Source organism: Humulus lupulus, chromosome 5 (genome assembly GCF_963169125.1).
Source record: "Humulus lupulus chromosome 5, drHumLupu1.1, whole genome shotgun sequence".
Lineage (NCBI taxonomy): Eukaryota > Viridiplantae > Streptophyta > Magnoliopsida > Rosales > Cannabaceae > Humulus > Humulus lupulus.
Genome location: NC_084797.1, coordinates 115,703,010 through 115,720,937, shown reverse-complemented (window position 1 = coordinate 115,720,937; position 17,928 = coordinate 115,703,010). Strand labels below are relative to the sequence as shown.

Sequence of the window (17,928 nt, the reverse complement as noted above, 5' to 3'; positions counted from 1 at the left end):
TTCTAGAGAGAGAAAGTGCGTTTTCCTTGAGAGAGAACCCTTTTTGTAAATTTACACTGAAGAAACTCAGTTGACACTGGTTCATCTGATCTTGAGTGTAGATAAAGTAATAAAATCTCTAAGTGGATTAGGCTATTACCGACTGAACGGGGATGAACCACTATAAAATCTTGTGTGTTATTTACTTTTCTTGATTAAACTGTCTGTGTCGTTTAAATTCTCTTGAAGGTTTGTCGTTTTTGACGTTCTCACGTCGTTGGCTAAAAACACAGTCAACAGAGTCATTTGCCTCTTTTGACTAAGGTGGGTCCCACCCACTTAAAAAAATTAAACAATATTTTTATTTATTTTTTTATTCTTTACATTCTTCCCTCCTTAAAGAAATTTAGTCACGAAATTTTCAAAGTACAACCTCAAGCTTAAATTAAAAAAATGAGAATACTTCTCTTGCATCTCCAACTTTAACTCCCTAGTAGCCTCGTCTTGTCTCAGTTCCTTACCACTTTTAACTCTCTAGCCAGGATTCAGATAGGTTCTTATTCACATGTTACATCATCTTGAAGAGGGCTAGCCTCATACTCAATGATGTGTGATGAGTCTACAGTATACTTACTTAGCATCAACACATGGAACACATTGTGAGCATGTCCCAACCGTGAAGGTAAGTTCAATCAGTAAGCGACCTCCCCAACCCTCTTGATAACCTCGAAAGGTCCAATATACCCTGGGGCTAGCTTACCCTTCACTTCATATCTCATCACACCACGCATAGGAGTAACTTTCAAGAAGACATAGTCACCAACCTCAAACTAAACTTCTCCTGGGTGGAGATCGGCATAGCTCTTCTAAAAACTTTGAACAACCTTAAGTCTATCTTGGATGTCTTTGATCTTCTCAGTAGTACTAGCTATAATTTGAGGTCCAATTGTGACATGCTCATCTGGTTTTGCCAAACACAAAGGTGATCTGCATGGTCTCCCATATAAGGCCTCATAAGGAGCCATGATTATACTAGCCTGGTAGATATTATTATAAGTGAATTCCACCAATGAAAAATGTTCTCCCCAGCTACCCTCGAAAATCCAAAATACAAGAACAAAGCATGTCCTTCAAAGTTTGGATAGTCCTCTCAGATTGTCCATCTGTCTGAGGGTGGTGAGCGATGCTCAAGTTAAGTTCAATTCCTAATGCTTTTAGCAATGATCACCAAAACCTTGATGTAAATCGAGGATCTCTATTAGAAACAATGCTGGAAGGCACCCCATGCAGTTGAAGTATATTATCCACATAAAGTCAAGCTAGTATGGAAACCTTATCATCCTTCCTAATTGGAATTAAATGAGTATTGTTATACCCAAAAATTGGAGAATGCATCCTAGGAGGCTAAGGAGAATGCATCCAGGAGAGTGCCTCCTAGGAGGGCTAAGAGGGTGGTCCTAGGAGACCCCAAGGGTGTGTAGGAGGTAAGCCTCCCAAGGTTTTCTAAGTGTTGGCTCGAACGTGCCCAAGGTAAATAGCTAAGGAGGAGGAGTCTCATGCAAGAGAATGGAGACTTAGACTTTCATAAGGAAAGTCTATACACTGTTCGATCGGACATGTTTGGGAGATGCTAAAGAAGGTTGCCTCAATGTTGTCCAAGGTGAGGTTCCCTCAATATTGTCCAAGGTGAGGTTCCCTCAATATTGTCCAAGGTGAGGTTCCCTCAATATTGTCCAAGGTGAGGTTCCCTCAATATTGTCCAAGGTGAGGTTCCCTCAATATTGTCCAAGGTGAGGTTCCCTCAATATTGTCCAAGGTGAGGTTCCCTCAATATTGTCCAAGGTGAGGTTCCCTCAATATTGTCCAAGGTGAGGTTCCCTCAATGTTGTTCAAGGTGAGGTGCCAAGGAAGTTGCCTCGGACCACCTTGGTCCGAGGAGAAGCTAAGGAGATTGGTTCAAGGAGGGACATGGCATGCTGGAGGAGAGTACATGTTCGAGGAGAACCATGCACGTTCAGCCCACCCAAAGCATGTCCTACCACCATGCATATCCTACCACCATGCATGTTTAACCAGCACTTGCATGGGTAGTGAGTAGGAGGTGGACCAACTAGCTAGAGGAGACTAAGTCATATACAACTTCAACAACATGCGCGGGAATCTCTCATTCTTCCCACAAATAGGGAGTTTGTTACATTTTGAATGTTGAATGTTTATTTGTAATATAAATATAATAAATATAGTAAAATATCCCTATTATAAGGGGATATCAGTTGAGGATCCCATCTCTATAAATAGAGAGCTGATGGGATGAGAAGAGGACCCCTTCTGCTTATTCTTTCTAGAGAGATAAAATTGGGTCTGTCTATTCTAGAGAGAGAAAGTGCTGAAATTAGAGAGAATTCTTGTATTTTCACAATTTATACTGAAGAAACTCAGTTGGCATAGTCCATCTGATCTTGAGTATAGATTTATAAATCACAACTCTAAGTGGATTAGGCTATTACCGACAATCGGGGCTGAACCACTATAAAAATTCTGTGTTATTTACTTTTCTTGTTTATACCGTCTGTTGTCGTTTACATTCTCTTGAAGGTTCGTCGTATTTGACGTTCTCACGTCGTTGGCTAAAAACGCAGTCAACATTTTGGTGCTTTCATTGAGAGCCTGAAGAGAAGAACAGACGGTCCCTGAAGCAAGATGGCGCCTAAGAACACCACTGCTGCTTCCAAGAGGACGAACTCCTCTAAAGAACCTGCTAGATCTGAAGGTCCTTGCCCACAATATCATGAGAATGAACCTAGGGTCATGCTTGAGGATGTGACTCCAGGAGTTGAAGAGCTCCAAGAGACCATGGGGGCCTTCCAGGAGGAGATGGCACGATTCCACGATAGGCAAGAGGCGTTTGCTGAAGAGATGGCTAGGCAGAGAGCTGCCTTAGAGCAGCAAAAACGCGATATGGAGGCCAGAAGTGAGGAGCTCAGACAACAACAGGAGGAGGTCAACCAGAAACATCGTGAAGCAGCGCTTGCTTTGGAGGCTGCTACCAAGTTGGCCCAGGCCAATGCCCAAGCTACAGCACGAGGGGCAACCACTCCAGGAGCAAGGACCACAGAAGCTGGTGGTAGGAGTAATGATAGACCAAGGAGGGGTGGTAATAACCCACCTAGTGAGGGAGATGGAGTTCGATCGCACACTACCTCAACCCAAGGGGAGCACTCTAGAACCCCCTCCAGAAGTCACCGATCGGGCAGTAAAAAGACTCCACCTGGGCAGGAGCAAAATAAATCTCCTAGAGAGAAGAGGACCTCTCAGTTCAAAGATGGGCATGGTGGGGATGAGGCTGATAGTCATCCAACCAGCCAATCCAAGGAAAAGGAGGGCCACAACCCACAAGGAGGAGAACACTGCCCAGAACGTGCCAAGAAGCCTCCATTGCACCCCGACCAGCGGCGTAGCAGGAGAGATGAAGTCCCACGTAGTAAGCCCACTGGGAAATCGAAGAGTACGGTGTTTGATCGGGTAGGAGAGCATGCTTCTCAGAAGGATCTGAGGGACGTTATCACCAACAAGAGGAGGACCGTCCCGGTCGAAGGGCAAAATCTGGACCGTCCTACCAGTCAATTAGAAATACTTGACGGTGGCGTGCCAGATGGTAATGCCCGACCAGGCGGTCAAAACCTTGGAACCTCATCAGTTGCACCAGCTATCCAAGCCCAGCTTGACATGCTAGCAGCTGCAGTGCAAGGTTTGTCGAAGCGACCTTCCGAGATAGATCCGATAGACTACCGGAGTGGCAGCCCGTTCTCTGCTCGAATAAGAGCAGCCCAACCACCAGCAAAGTACAAAGCACCGATACTGCCAATTTATACCGAAAAGGCGGACCCAATAAGACATGTTGGGAAGTTTGAGGACCAGATGGAACTACTCGGGGTGAGTGATGACTATCGGTGTAGAGTCTTCCCCACCACCTTGACGGACACTGCCCAAGAGTGGTATTGGAGGTTTAAACCAAACTCCATTACCTCTTGGGAGTCATTCAGGAAGGAGTTTTGTAGACAATTTAGCACTGCCCGGACTCCACCAGTTTATGCCAACGACTTGGCAGATATCAAACAAAGAAAAGATGAGTCTCTAAAGAGCTATATACAGAGGTTCATGAGAGAAGCCAATAGAGCAACCGCTGTAGGAGACGAAGGGAAGATGGTTGCTATATCTGCTGGGATAATTTATCGGAGTCCTCTATGGGACAGCATCCATCGCCATCCAATTTCAACACTTCAACAATTTCTTGACCGGGCGGAAAAATATATGAATTTGGATGATGCAATAGAGAAAGGGGAGAATGGCATAAACAACCCAAGCAGACCAAGTGACTCTCCTAGTGATGGTGGAAAGAAACGTAGAAGTAATGGGTCTGACCACCATGAAGAAAAGAAGGCAAAGGTGGATTCAAGTGAGAAGCCAACCAAGTATGAGCCTCAATTCACCAACTACACCACTCTCTCAACCAGTAGAGCAGAGATATATCTTGCTAGTCAAGAGGAGGTTCCTTACAAGAAGCCTCCACCCATCAGGAGAGAGATGAGGAAGAGAGACATGAACAAGTATTGTCGCTTCCATGAAGATTATGGTCACGACACAAATGAATGCAACCACCTCAAGGACGAGATAGAATTTCTTCTCCGGTCGGGCAAGTTGAAGAAGTACCGAGCAGAGACACCCCAAGGAGAAGGAGGTAGAAGCAACTCCGGATTCAAGCGACAAAAATCTCCACCCTTGCAGCCTGGACCCGTGGACTTCACCGTAGACACTATATGTGGAGGTCCACCCTTAGCTGAGGAGAGCAACGAAGCAAGAGGAGGGGTATGCTGAGGAGGAGTGCTAGGAGCAGGAATCGTTGGAGTGGCGTGCACATAGAGCGTCGAAGGAGATATTATTTTTAAATACCGCTTTCAGAGTGGTAGCTTGATTTCGAGTTTTTTTAGACTTGTTATTTAAGTTTGGTGTATGAACTGGTTATTTGCTAACCAATCATTTTATTTTGAACAATTTTGGTTGTTTAAGACTCGTTGCTAGACATGTTTTGTCATTTTTAATTTACGAGTAATAAAAGAGACTACGCGCAGCGTGGTCGATTCTTGCTACAAATATGCATGTGTGTTAGTTATCCGAGTAGTGTTCAACTGGTCGATGTGTTCAAGCAGTGTTCAACTGCTTGAGTATTTTCCATATATTCTATGTGTTTCACGAGTAGTTAACTGCTCGAACAGATTCAGTCATGTAGCAAGTGACTAAGGGTCTTTCAACCTCCAACCACCTGGGGGGCACATGGGGTATGCTGGTATATAACTTAACACAGGCAATAAGAGCACGAGGTAATATATCTGTTTTTAGGCTGACTTGTAAATTTTCGAAGTCCAAAAAGGCCATTAAGCTAACTTGCTTGGCAAAGCTTAAGTAACTTGGAATTTTTAAAATTTCAAGTTAGGAGCAGATATTCGTGTGACCGTAAACATCATGCTCATAAAATGTTAGAGCAATAAGAGTGTGAGAAAGTATACTTAGCATGGACTTATGAAATGTCTAGAATTTCTAAGTTAGAAAACTAAGTACTCATGTGAAAATCTAAGGCATACACCAGAGTGACTTTACTCTTCACAAAAAACTTATAACTTTTTAAGTCTAGAGGAGACTTAGAATGTTTTAAGTTAACAAGGAGAAGTAAAGTCTAAATGCCAACAGCTACAAGTTTAGCTCACCAGGTGCAAAGTTTTCTTGCTCAGGAGAGCAGATACAACTTCCCTGGTAGGCTAAGCATGTATCACCAATCGACTTCCCTGGAGTAAATCAAACAAATGCATGCAAAATAGATGCTACATGGTGAAAATTTGTCCTTGGGAGGAGAAGTCAAGTTTTCACTAAGATTGATTGAGAGAAATCAATCTCTCAAAATAAATTTGGGAGGGTCGAGCAAGGTGCTTTGATGGTTTTTCCTAAAAGTACCTAAGAATGCCCAAGCAAATGCATAAAAATGTGGTGTCTAAGCATACCTCGAGGTGGCCGATCGGATGCATGTTGATCCAAGGAGCATCTCACCTACGTCCAAGGATCTAGGCTAGAAATATTGGTGCCTAAGGTGCTACATCCGACCAAGAGGAAACAAGAAGTATCCAGTTGGACCTAGGTCTTTGGCACCATAAGAAAAGAAGTGTCCGATCGGACAAGAAGTGTGCCTAAGGTGCTACATTCGACCAAGAGGAAACAAGAAGTATCCAGTCGGACCTAGGTCTTTGGCACCATAAGAAAAGAAGTGTCCGATCGGACAAGAAGTGTGGTACCCGATCGGACCTTGATGGAGGAGCCAAATGTTTGGCTCGGGCCATGTCCGAGGAGAAGCCAAGTCATTGGCTTGGACCTTGGTTCAAGGAAAGGTCATGAAAGCTTCGATCGGATTATGTTCGAGGAGAAGGCCATGCATGTGTGCCAAGGGTCCGATCGGACCTTAACTTGGTGAGCTTCCAAAAAGATTGGCTCGGACCAAGTCCAAGGAGAGGTCCCATGCATGCCCAAAAGATAAACTCAAGAGTGCATGCCTGCCTGCCTTGTGTCTAAGAGTATATGCATCCGATCGGACATGATTGGAGGAGCCAAGAGGTGTCCGATCGGACCTTAGTTTGGGCTTCCAAAAATATGTAGCTGGGACATGTCTGATGAGAGCCAAAGTGATTGCCTTGGACCCATACCCGAGGAGAGTGCTTGCATTCGATCGGATCACATCCAAGGAGACCATGTTTTGCATGGTGCAGGCCGAGCATATCCAAGGAGCCTAATGCATGTGTCCGATCGGACAATGTCATGAAAGCTCAGTCCGAGGAGACCGTGCATCCGTTCCAAGATGGTTGGATCGGACCAAGTCCAAGGAGAAGTCCCATGCATACCCAAAAGATGAACTTAGTTTTTGGCCAAGGGTATGCAATGTCCGATCGGACATAATCTGAGATGCCAAGAAGAGTGTTCTTCCGATCGGACGTGGTTGGAGATGCCAAGAAAAGTGTTCATCCGATCGGGCATGGTTGAAGATGCCAAGAGATTGGACTTAGATTTTGGCCTAGGAGAGGCCACACAAGCTTCGATCGGACCGTGTCCGAAGAGAAGCCAAGTCATTGGCTTAGATTTTAGATCGAGGAAAGGCCATGGAAGCTCCGATCGGACCATATCATGAAAGCTCCGATCGGACATAGTTGGAGGAGCCTAGTGCGTTTGGCTCGGACATGTCCGAGGTGAACTTCCAAGATGTGTGGCTCGGACCACCTTGGTCCGAGGAGATTGCAAAAATATGCCCGATCGGACCCTAGTCTGAGAAGCCAAGAAATTGCCTCGGAGGAGAAGACAAGGAATTCACCCATGGTCCGATCGGATCACAATGCTTAAAAAAAAAAAAAAAAAAAAAAATCGGGGCGTTGCCCCGAACCCCACGAACTCAGCGGTGAGTTCGATCACCGAAATTCTAATCCTAGCGCAACCAAATCAAGGATATTCAACAACCTGCCTCTATACTATGATGTTTTTGCAACATATACAAAGGGAGCTTATATTTTCATTACATCAAGAAAATATAGTTTGAAGAAATCACAAGGAAAGTTCAAGACAAGTTCTGTCATGGGAGTTTACGTGAAAGTTGTCAACCGGATAGGAGTTTTGGATGACCTCAAGAGCATTTTGCTAGAAGAAAAGTTTATCATACGAGGGGAATCGTATAATAAACTTGGGGGGGCAAATGTTATACCCAAAAATTGGAGAATGCATCCTAGGAGGCTAAGGAGAATGCATCCAGGAGAGTGCCTCCTAGGAGGGCTAAGAGGGTGGTCCTAGGAGACCCCAAGGGTGTGTAGGAGGTAAGCCTCCCAAGGTTTTCTAAGTGTTGGCTCGAACGTGCCCAAGGTAAATAGCTAAGGAGGAGGAGTCTCATGCAAGAGAATGGAGACTTAGACTTTCATAAGGAAAGTCTATACACTGTTCGATCGGACATGTTTGGGAGATGCTAAAGAAGGTTGCCTCAATGTTGTCCAAGGTGAGGTTCCCTCAATATTGTCCAAGGTGAGGTTCCCTCAATATTGTCCAAGGTGAGGTTCCCTCAATATTGTCCAAGGTGAGGTTCCCTCAATATTGTCCAAGGTGAGGTTCCCTCAATATTGTCCAAGGTGAGGTTCCCTCAATATTGTCCAAGGTGAGGTTCCCTCAATATTGTCCAAGGTGAGGTTCCCTCAATATTGTCCAAGGTGAGGTTCCCTCAATATTGTCCAAGGTGAGGTTCCCTCAATATTGTCCAAGGTGAGGTTCCCTCAATGTTGTTCAAGGTGAGGTGCCAAGGAAGTTGCCTCGGACCACCTTGGTCCGAGGAGAAGCTAAGGAGATTGGTTCAAGGAGGGACATGGCATGCTGGAGGAGAGTACATGTTCGAGGAGAACCATGCACGTTCAGCCCACCCAAAGCATGTCCTACCACCATGCATATCCTACCACCATGCATGTTTAACCAGCACTTGCATGGGTAGTGAGTAGGAGGTGGACCAACTAGCTAGAGGAGACTAAGTCATATACAACTTCAACAACATGCGCGGGAATCTCTCATTCTTCCCACAAATAGGGAGTTTGTTACATTTTGAATGTTGAATGTTTATTTGTAATATAAATATAATAAATATAGTAAAATATCCCTATTATAAGGGGATATCAGTTGAGGATCCCATCTCTATAAATAGAGAGCTGATGGGATGAGAAGAGGACCCCTTCTGCTTATTCTTTCTAGAGAGATAAAATTGGGTCTGTCTATTCTAGAGAGAGAAAGTGCTGAAATTAGAGAGAATTCTTGTATTTTCACAATTTATACTGAAGAAACTCAGTTGGCATAGTCCATCTGATCTTGAGTATAGATTTATAAATCACAACTCTAAGTGGATTAGGCTATTACCGACAATCGGGGCTGAACCACTATAAAAATTCTGTGTTATTTACTTTTCTTGTTTATACCGTCTGTTGTCGTTTACATTCTCTTGAAGGTTCGTCGTATTTGACGTTCTCACGTCGTTGGCTAAAAACGCAGTCAACAAGTATATTTGGTCAAATGATCGACAGTCACCCTGACAATGTCATGCTTTAATGGTGTTAATGTTAATCCCGTCACAAAGTCCATCGTGATCTTGTCCCACTTCCATTCGGGTATAAGTAAAGGTTGAAGCAACCCTGATGGTCTCTGGTGCTCAGATTTAACCTGCTGGCAAACATACACTTAGCTACAAAGCTAGCCACATCTCTCTTCATATCTTCCCACCAGTGTTGTCTTTTCAAGTCCTTGTACATCTTTGTGCTTCAAGGATGTGTAGCGAATTTAGACCTATTAGACTTGATAATAACAGACTCTATAAGATCAATGATAATTTCAACGATTGATCTTCCTTTATGGTATACGAATCATTCGGTATTTACTGTCCATCAATCTAACTACTCACCATTTTGGATTCGATTCCAGATAAGTCTCAATTTCTCATCTTGCTACTAACATTACTTAACTTGCTGAAGTAGCACTGGTGTAGCCACTACGTTAGAAACACAAGTATTCTTCCTTTTTTTTTCATAGTACTAGAAATCATAATCACCCATTGTGATCGTTCTTTTACAATCCTCAAGAGCTAAACAAGCGAAAGTTCCATGAGGTTTTCTACTGAACGCATCAGCAACCACATTTTCCTTTCCAGGATGATATGGCAAAGTAAAATCATAATCTTCCATGTACTCGACCCATCTTCTTTGTCTAAAATTCAAATTTCTTTGAGCAAAGAGATACCTTAAACTCTTATGATCATAATATAATTCAAACTTTTCCCCATATAAGTTAGGTCTCCAAATTTTCAAGGAAAAAATCACTATTGCAAGTTCCAAGTCATGTGTAGGGTATTTCTTCTCATGTGGCTATAATTGGTGTGAAGCATAGGCAACAACCTTTCCATTTTGCATGATAACTTCTCCTAAACCAGTTGCAGAAGCACCAGTGAATACCACATATGGTTCATCACTATTAGGCACAGTGAGAACAAGCGTCGTAGTCAACCTTTGCTTAAGTTCTCTAAAAGCTTCTTCACAATTGTCATCCACACAAAGTTTAAATCCTTTCTTGTTAGCTTTGTCAATGGCATAGAAATTCGAGAAAAATTATCCACAAAGAGAAGATAATAACCTGCTAACCCAAGAAAACTTCGAATCTCAGTAACATTCTTTGCTCTTTCCCACTGCAAGATAGAATCTATCTTTGCAGGATCCATAGTAATGCCTTCTTGAGGTATTACATGCCCTAAGAATTTGACCTTGGTCATCCAGAAGTCACGTTTCTCTTTATTAACATATAATTGATGATCTCTCAAAGTTTGCAACACAATTGTTATATGTTCTGCATTGCCCTCAGGTGTCTTGGAATACACCAAAATTTCATCAATAAAAACAACCACAAACTTATCAAAATAAGGTCTAAAAATCCTATTCATAAAGTCCATAAAATGTTGCAGGTACATTTGTCACTCCAAATGGCATCATCAAAAACTAAAAGTGTCCATAACGCGTTCCTCAATTGATGATAGCCTAACCTTAAATCAATATTGGAAAAACACTTTGAACCTCTGAGCCGATCAAATAACTCATCTATCCTTGGCAAAGGATACTTTTTCTTAATTGTCATCTAATTCAATTTCCTATATTCAATGCACAGTTGCAAGGATCCATCGACTTTGTTGGCAAACAAGACTGGAGCTCCCCATAGGGATGTACTGTTGCTAATGTAACCTTTATCCATTAGCTCACCCAATTGCTTTTTCAATTTAGCCAACTCTGCAAGTGCCATGCGATAAGGTGCAATAGAAACTGGTTGAGTCACGGGAATCAAATCAATGTAAAACTTTATCTCTTTATCATGTGGTAGTCTTGGTAAATCCTCAGGAAACACATCTGGAAAGCCACTAACCAATGATATCCAAGGAAACTTTTCTAGAGGCCTGGACTCATCCTCAATTGCAAACAGACTCCCATAACACTCTGAGTTTCTTTTCCCACCTAAACATGCCTTAAGGATAGGATTCTACTTTGCTGCATTCTTGTTGGCTCGATATACAATGAAATCTTCACTTGGAGTTAAAAGAGTCACCCTTTTGTGTGAGCAATCAACAATGGATTGGTACTTAGATATCCAATCCCTGCCAAGAGTCAAATCAAATTGTCCCATAGGTAACACTGTCAAGTTTCCTGACACCTTATGCCCTTCAACCACAATACAAACTGATTAACAGATGGGGATACCTTACCATGCCCTCCCATAGGTACACTCACTACTATGCAGGACTAAATGTTTCCCAACTTAAACCCAACATGCTAGCAAACATTGATGATATACAAGAATGTGATGCACCAGTATCAAATAATACATGAGCCTAAGAGTGTGAGATAAGAACCATACCATAAACAACTCCTTGGCATGTTCTTCCTTGCACATCATCACCACCAAGATCATAGGCTTGACCAGAGGCTTTTCCTTCTTCTTGGTCATATTTCTCTTTCCAAATAATTCATTATGATTATGTTTAGTTCACAAGGCTAACATCACACACTCGTTCATGTTTGTAAAGGTTAAGGAAATGGTTTCATCAAGTGTTGTAGTCCTCAATTGAGTCATGAAATTTTCAATCAAAAGTGACTGATCAACGATATCGACATAAACAAAGAAGGTTAACTCTACAAACTCTATGTAGAATTCATTCACTCACATCCATCATTATCTAATCATTCTATGATCTCATCAACCTATCATTGATCTTGAGCAATTAAATGATCCAACCAAGTCCTCCTTTGAGATGGATTTAAATGTTATTCCCTAAAAGCCCTTCTCAGAGTTCGCTCAAGTCATCCCATCAGTTCTGCTCCTCATACTTAAGGCTTCCTAACAATCTGGTGCGCTCCTTTCCAACTTGGACTCATTAAAAGTAACATGATACTCTTAAGGAGTTCCCATAATGTTCAAACTCTTCTTAATCTGCCTCGAACATGTTTCAGCCACCATGGAATCTTGCCCACCTTTAGACTAAGGCATTTGAATCTGATAGAAATCTGGAAGTGATGGCTCTATCAAGTAGCTTGATAAATCTTTTGGGTAGGAATGCCTCTTCAAGCCTCAAGAATGGTGTTCATAGGGAATGCATGTGGCGAAGAGGAAACCTCAGCTTCTAGGAAATCATCTGTAGGCCTTCTCCTTGTTGTCCTTCCTTTCGGAGGCATTTTCTGAGGTCAGTAAATCAAAAGCTAAATAGTTTGTGAGGAATGGATGCTATCTATACACATACGACTTTATACATCGAAATAATTTATTTTAAAATAAATTCAATCTATTCGATGATACGCTTCGAGGTATTCAAACCTGGCTCTGATACCATTTTTCTGTCACGACTCGAGCCCTAGGCTGTGGCAGATTTGTAATATCCATAACTTGGGCGGTCAAAGGTGAAACTTTGACCCTTGTTGGAAAATAGTATTTATAAATGATCATTTAGTTTTTATTAAATTATGCAATAAATATAAGTCAAAATAATGGAATAACTTCTATAATTTTATATAAAAATATTAGTGATAAAAGCATGATCATGTATCATTATACATAGAACAATAATATCCCCACAATTATGTAGTCCCCAAATAGTTAAATTTAATAAGTCATAAAACACCCAAAATAATACTTAAATTGAGATGTATAGACCATTATGTTCAAAATCAAATGCATATAAAATGTTCAAAAGATAGGACTATGGCACTAAACAGAACTAGGTTAAACACATTGGATCCATCAATAATTCACCTTCCACATTCAAATTACTTGGTTCCTAGAATGAGAGAAATATAGGGGGTGAGTTTATAAAGCCCAGTAGGAAAGCAACTAATAACATAGGAACAAAAAGTTTAATACAACCCCTGCATGGTTAGCTTTGAAAACAAAACATACATCATCATGTATAAAACCAAAATAGAAAGAAACCACAAATAATCATAAGAGCATAGCTACACGTGCAAATCACACCGTCCACTAGATCCCTAGTTCCCGTTACCCACCATAGAAAAACCGACAACCTAAATCAGGTAGTCGGACCTGATAAAATCCACAAGGGGAAGGCTCAGAACAATTCCAGTATATAGATGCTAGGTCTTTACACCTACAGGTGAGTGGACACTTGATCTACCTATGATGACACAGAGACAAGGTCGTGAAACAACAATGTGCACAAATCATGATCACTATGACTCTCATCAGTATAACCAAATGCAGGTAAACATGAAAAGAAAGAAACATATTCCCTTTATATTTTTGAAAATTTGGCAGCATAATAGCTGCATTTGAATAAAAGCCAAAAATCATATCCTGCATAAATAAGTGAACAAAAATATATTTGGCACTCAGTGCCCTCAGAGAAGATCAGAAAACATGTAGATTAAGTTTTCAATTATTCAACATTTTATAAATATCAAAATTTGAATATGTTTAATGCAATTCAATATGATTAAAATAATTCCAATAATAAAGTTGAGTCCCTACCTCCTTAGAATTTTCAATTTGAGTCCAAAGTGACGCTCCTAAGCTTAACGATTATCCTAGAGTGATTTAGTTCAATTTTTATATAACGTTTTTCCTATGTGCATCAAATAAGAAAATGATTATCATCATTGCATTCCTTTTTCAAAATCGTGTCCAACGACATATAATATGACCATATTTAAAATTTCATGTTCCAAAACCTCACCCAAGCGATGCACAGTAGCGGTTGGTGGCGGCAATGAGCGATGTATCGGAAACATCGACGAAGGTAGGCGTGGCATATATCAAAATGATCTCCTCAATGAGTACATCACTAATATGAAAATCATTAGCCAAAAAAATCGCCGGTGTCGCTAAAAATTGTTTCCAAAGGGGCGGAGATACCCAAAATCTCATCGGAGAAAAATAGCGAGTTCATCGGAATGACTTAGTAGGCGACGTTCCTCTCGCGATGCTAATTCCAATGGTGCCACCGACTCGCCAAACGGTGGTCAGAGTTTCTCAGAAAGTCGCCTCAAAGTTTTGATGGAGAAACTTCTGAGTGGTCGTACGGGTGCGTCATTGCTCCGATGGTCACCAAATTTTGGGGTTGCAGTCATCGTTGGTCAGAGAAGTTGTAGCTATGGTGCGTGTCGAAAATTGGGCCATGGCGGTTGTCTGACTGGGTTGTGGCCATGGATGGTTTTGAGAGAAAACGAGTGGAAAGAAATGAAAAAGAAAAAGAGAGAAGAAGAAGGAGAAGAGAAGATTCGGGGATCGAAAGGGAAAAGAAAAAGATAGAGTTCTTTGACTATTTTGAGTCATGTGGGTCCTACCCACGAAAAAAAATTAAACAATATATTTTTTTGAGTCTTTACACTTAATGACCATTGGACCCAACTTAGTCTTTTTAGGATTCGTGCTCTTTCAATAAACAAGGCACCCCCACACTTTAAGATAGCCTCACTACTACAAAATACTATTTACGGGTTACCTTTTTAGGAAATGCACCTAAAAATATTTGGATATTTTAGGACGCTCATTGAAAGTCATTAAAAACCATATTTTATGACACGCAAGGAGTGTCCTAATAAAATTTATGAGTCCTAAAAATACCTATGTAGAGAATTTGAGGATAAATTCAAATTGTAACTTTTAAGAACGTACTTTGGTTGTTCTAAACGAGTATTAAGGGCGCCCGGAGAGTGTCCTAAAAAATGATAAGTAAAAGATATTAAAATATATCATTTTTTCGGATTGGGACTTAATTAGGATTAGGTTTCATTTTTTCTCGGCACACAAAGATGAAGGAAAAAAAGGAAGACTGAGGCTGGGTTATATGCACCTGGGCGTCTTACCAGTGATACCTACTACAGATGGAGGTGAGGGTGAAAGGGACGGCGACATCTACAGCAGAGGGAGGTGAAGTCGACAACGGGGTTTTTGGGGTTCTTGGCACCTAGAACATTTTCCCTTGTTTAGCTTCTCATCTGCTCTGTTTTTTTTTTGGTTTTTTAGGTGGCAGTGATGCACAGTTGGGCGGGATGGATGGATGCAGGTTGGTTTTTCTGATCTGTTTTTTTTTTTAAATATCTTTTGATTTGAGAAAGAAAAAGAAAATAAATAATATATATATAAGAGTGGTACTGCTTCTTGGGTTTTGTTCTAATTTGTATATTGTAGAAAGCTATTTATTTTTGTGGATGCCCTGAAACAATAGCTGTTATGTATGGTTATTGAAGTTCGTCTGTTTGATTTACCTATTTGTGTTCCTTTTTTTTTTATTTCTTGCATTGGGTTGATTTTTTTATGGATTTGTGTCATATTTTACAGAAACTATTTTCGGTATTGTTTCTATAGAAATCTGCATATGAAATCGAAGTATATCTAATATGTATATTTATGATTTACGGTGATCATACAATAGGGAATACATATTTTTCATAAACTTTTATGTAGAAAGTTTATAAGTTTATTTCTAGTCTTATGGTCTTGTGTCCCTTCTAGAGTTATTTTTCAGCTGAGTTTTTTGTTGAATTAGGAGCAATATAATATATAGCTTTTTAGGACAGAGATATGCATTCTTATTTAAGTTATGATTTTTTTTTTGAAGATAGACAATACATTTTTTTTTGGTTAATATATGACATTGGGTTGAGACGATAGTTTTGTTCTGTAGATGGATGGATAAAGTGCTTCCTTTTTTTCTTAATTAGCTCATTGTGTTCTTGCAATTAAAAGGAAATTAACTTTGTGAAATGAATCATATGATGTACCTTTGTAGTCAAATTTTTTAAGCATGCGGATTTGTTTAACTTGTTTAGTAGTTGTTTTAGTCTATGCTTCTCTCATAGTCATGTTCATAAGATATTTCATTGTTTCATTAAATACGTATCTAGTCTAGTTTTCTTGTTCATAATGGTGTTTTTGCGATTTTTTATTGTCATTCAACTTGGGGACAGCATACTAACGGAAGTGACTATAGCTAATAATCATGGTATTTATATAAATGGACTGAAATTGTGATTAAAGCATTTGATGGTTGTGCTTGTTGTATTTATAATTAGAAAGAAAAGTGTTTTGATTCCTCTTTTCCATGTCAGTTTGAATACAAAAGCAGCTTGATATGTTTCATTTTCTATATATGCCAAAATGGAAGGAAATATAATTGTTAATAAATGATGAGTAAACGTTTAAAATTAATTGTTAAACAAAAAGATGATTTCAGCATTGACCATTAATATTTTCCATTGTGGGAGAATGGTAAGTTTGCCAAGTTTTAGCATTGACCATTAATATTTACATCCTAAATTAAATTTGTGCATGTGTGGTAGTATCTTAGCTTTTGCTAGCATTGAAATTTACAAGAGAACAAGGTCTTTGTATAACCGTTCACTGTGGAGAGATGCTATGATAAAATTTCCTTAACTAACGTATTTTCCGTAATTAGTGGTTATAGGTACCTAATCCAATAGAAATAAGGTGAAGGCTAGACTTTATATATGCCCCAAAGGATTGGTAATGCTTGCTGCTTCAAAGAAGTTAAAGTCCTTTAATATTCTGAAACTCATCCTTGAAAATAGGTTGGTTATGGATCTTTATTCCTTTTCCATTTTATTATGCAACATGAATTTGTGGGTATCTCTAATTCTTCTAATATAATGCATAAGATTAAAATAAGATTGGAAACATTAATTTCTTGACAGATTTCTAAATTGGCTGTGTTATTCTCTCGGTTTACTTCTATCCTAAATGATTCTAGTGAACAAGTCATCTTAAAGAAATGAACATGAAATGATGGGTTGGTGCTAGGTGAAAGAGGCTAGCATAGATGGATTTGATGGGAAGAAATGGTTCAAACATCTTGTAAGCCTTATCTTTTTTGCTATATTTATAATGCATATCGTAAACATCAAGATTCTAAGATTATTTGCATTTGTTCTTGGGACCTTTTCCTCCTAATATTTCCTTTGTTCTTGTAGACTATTTCAAAAGATGATGAATTCGTTGGTGCTTGAAATAAATTGTTATCTAATTTATAGTTTTTTTTCTCCATTTCCTTATGTATAGTGGATGTTGGAGACTTTGTAAAGGGTTATTGTAAACTTATGGAATTGACTCTTCATGCATTATACATATATTGTAATTAGACTAATAAAAGAAAGGACCCAAACCGTAATTGTTTCTTTTCTGGGATTGGGTTGAAGTTTAAAAAATTGAATGTATAAGTTTATAGATTATTCATATTTGTTCCAAAAGTTGTTTTTTCATATTTGTAACTATCTCATTGAATGTATAAGTTTTGTTATTTTAATATGTAAGTTTTCATATGAGTATATAAATGTTTCATTTAAATCATAATTTTTAATTAAAAATAAATATAAATTTATTTTTTGAAAATTAAAAATATAACTTTTAAGGAAACGCATTGCACGTCTTAAAAAAAAATTCTTTTAGGGCATGCGAGAGAGCCCTAAAATCTTTATTTGAAGGCACTAAAATGTATCTTTTAGGATACGCAGTGCGAGTCCTAAAAAAATTCTTTTAGGGCTGGCAACGCGCGTCCTAAAAACATTCTTTTAGGGCTCGCAACGTGCGTCCTAAAAAACTTCACTTTTTAAGCCTCTCAAATAGAGGGCTCGCGGGGGCCGCACCATAAAAAGACTTTTTTTTGTAGTAGTGCCTAAGTTATGTTTATTTCCTCTCCATAACTTATATGAAGACATATTGTTCTTTTTTATAGGAATTTGTTTCAATATATGACACGTAGTAAGCAAATCTTCAACTCACAAATTATAATATAATTTAGCATGTAAAAGCATATAGTTAATCTTCTCAAGATAAGTC

At 39.6% G+C, this 17,928-nt stretch overlaps 1 long non-coding RNA gene across 2 annotated transcripts; it reads left to right on the top strand.

Annotated features, from left to right (window-relative positions):
* Positions 1 to 14,826: 14,826 nt before the first annotated feature.
* On the top strand, positions 14,827 to 17,208 carry LOC133777597 (uncharacterized). 2 transcript variants are annotated; one of them, XR_009868678.1, is made up of 4 exons: positions 14,827 to 15,003; positions 15,100 to 15,139; positions 16,532 to 16,664; positions 16,788 to 17,208. It is a non-coding gene; the product is annotated as an uncharacterized LOC133777597 (long non-coding RNA). The 2 variants fall into 2 exon arrangements; XR_009868677.1 differs by having other exon boundaries at positions 14,829 to 15,139.
* The last annotated feature ends 720 nt before the right edge of the window (positions 17,209 to 17,928 follow it).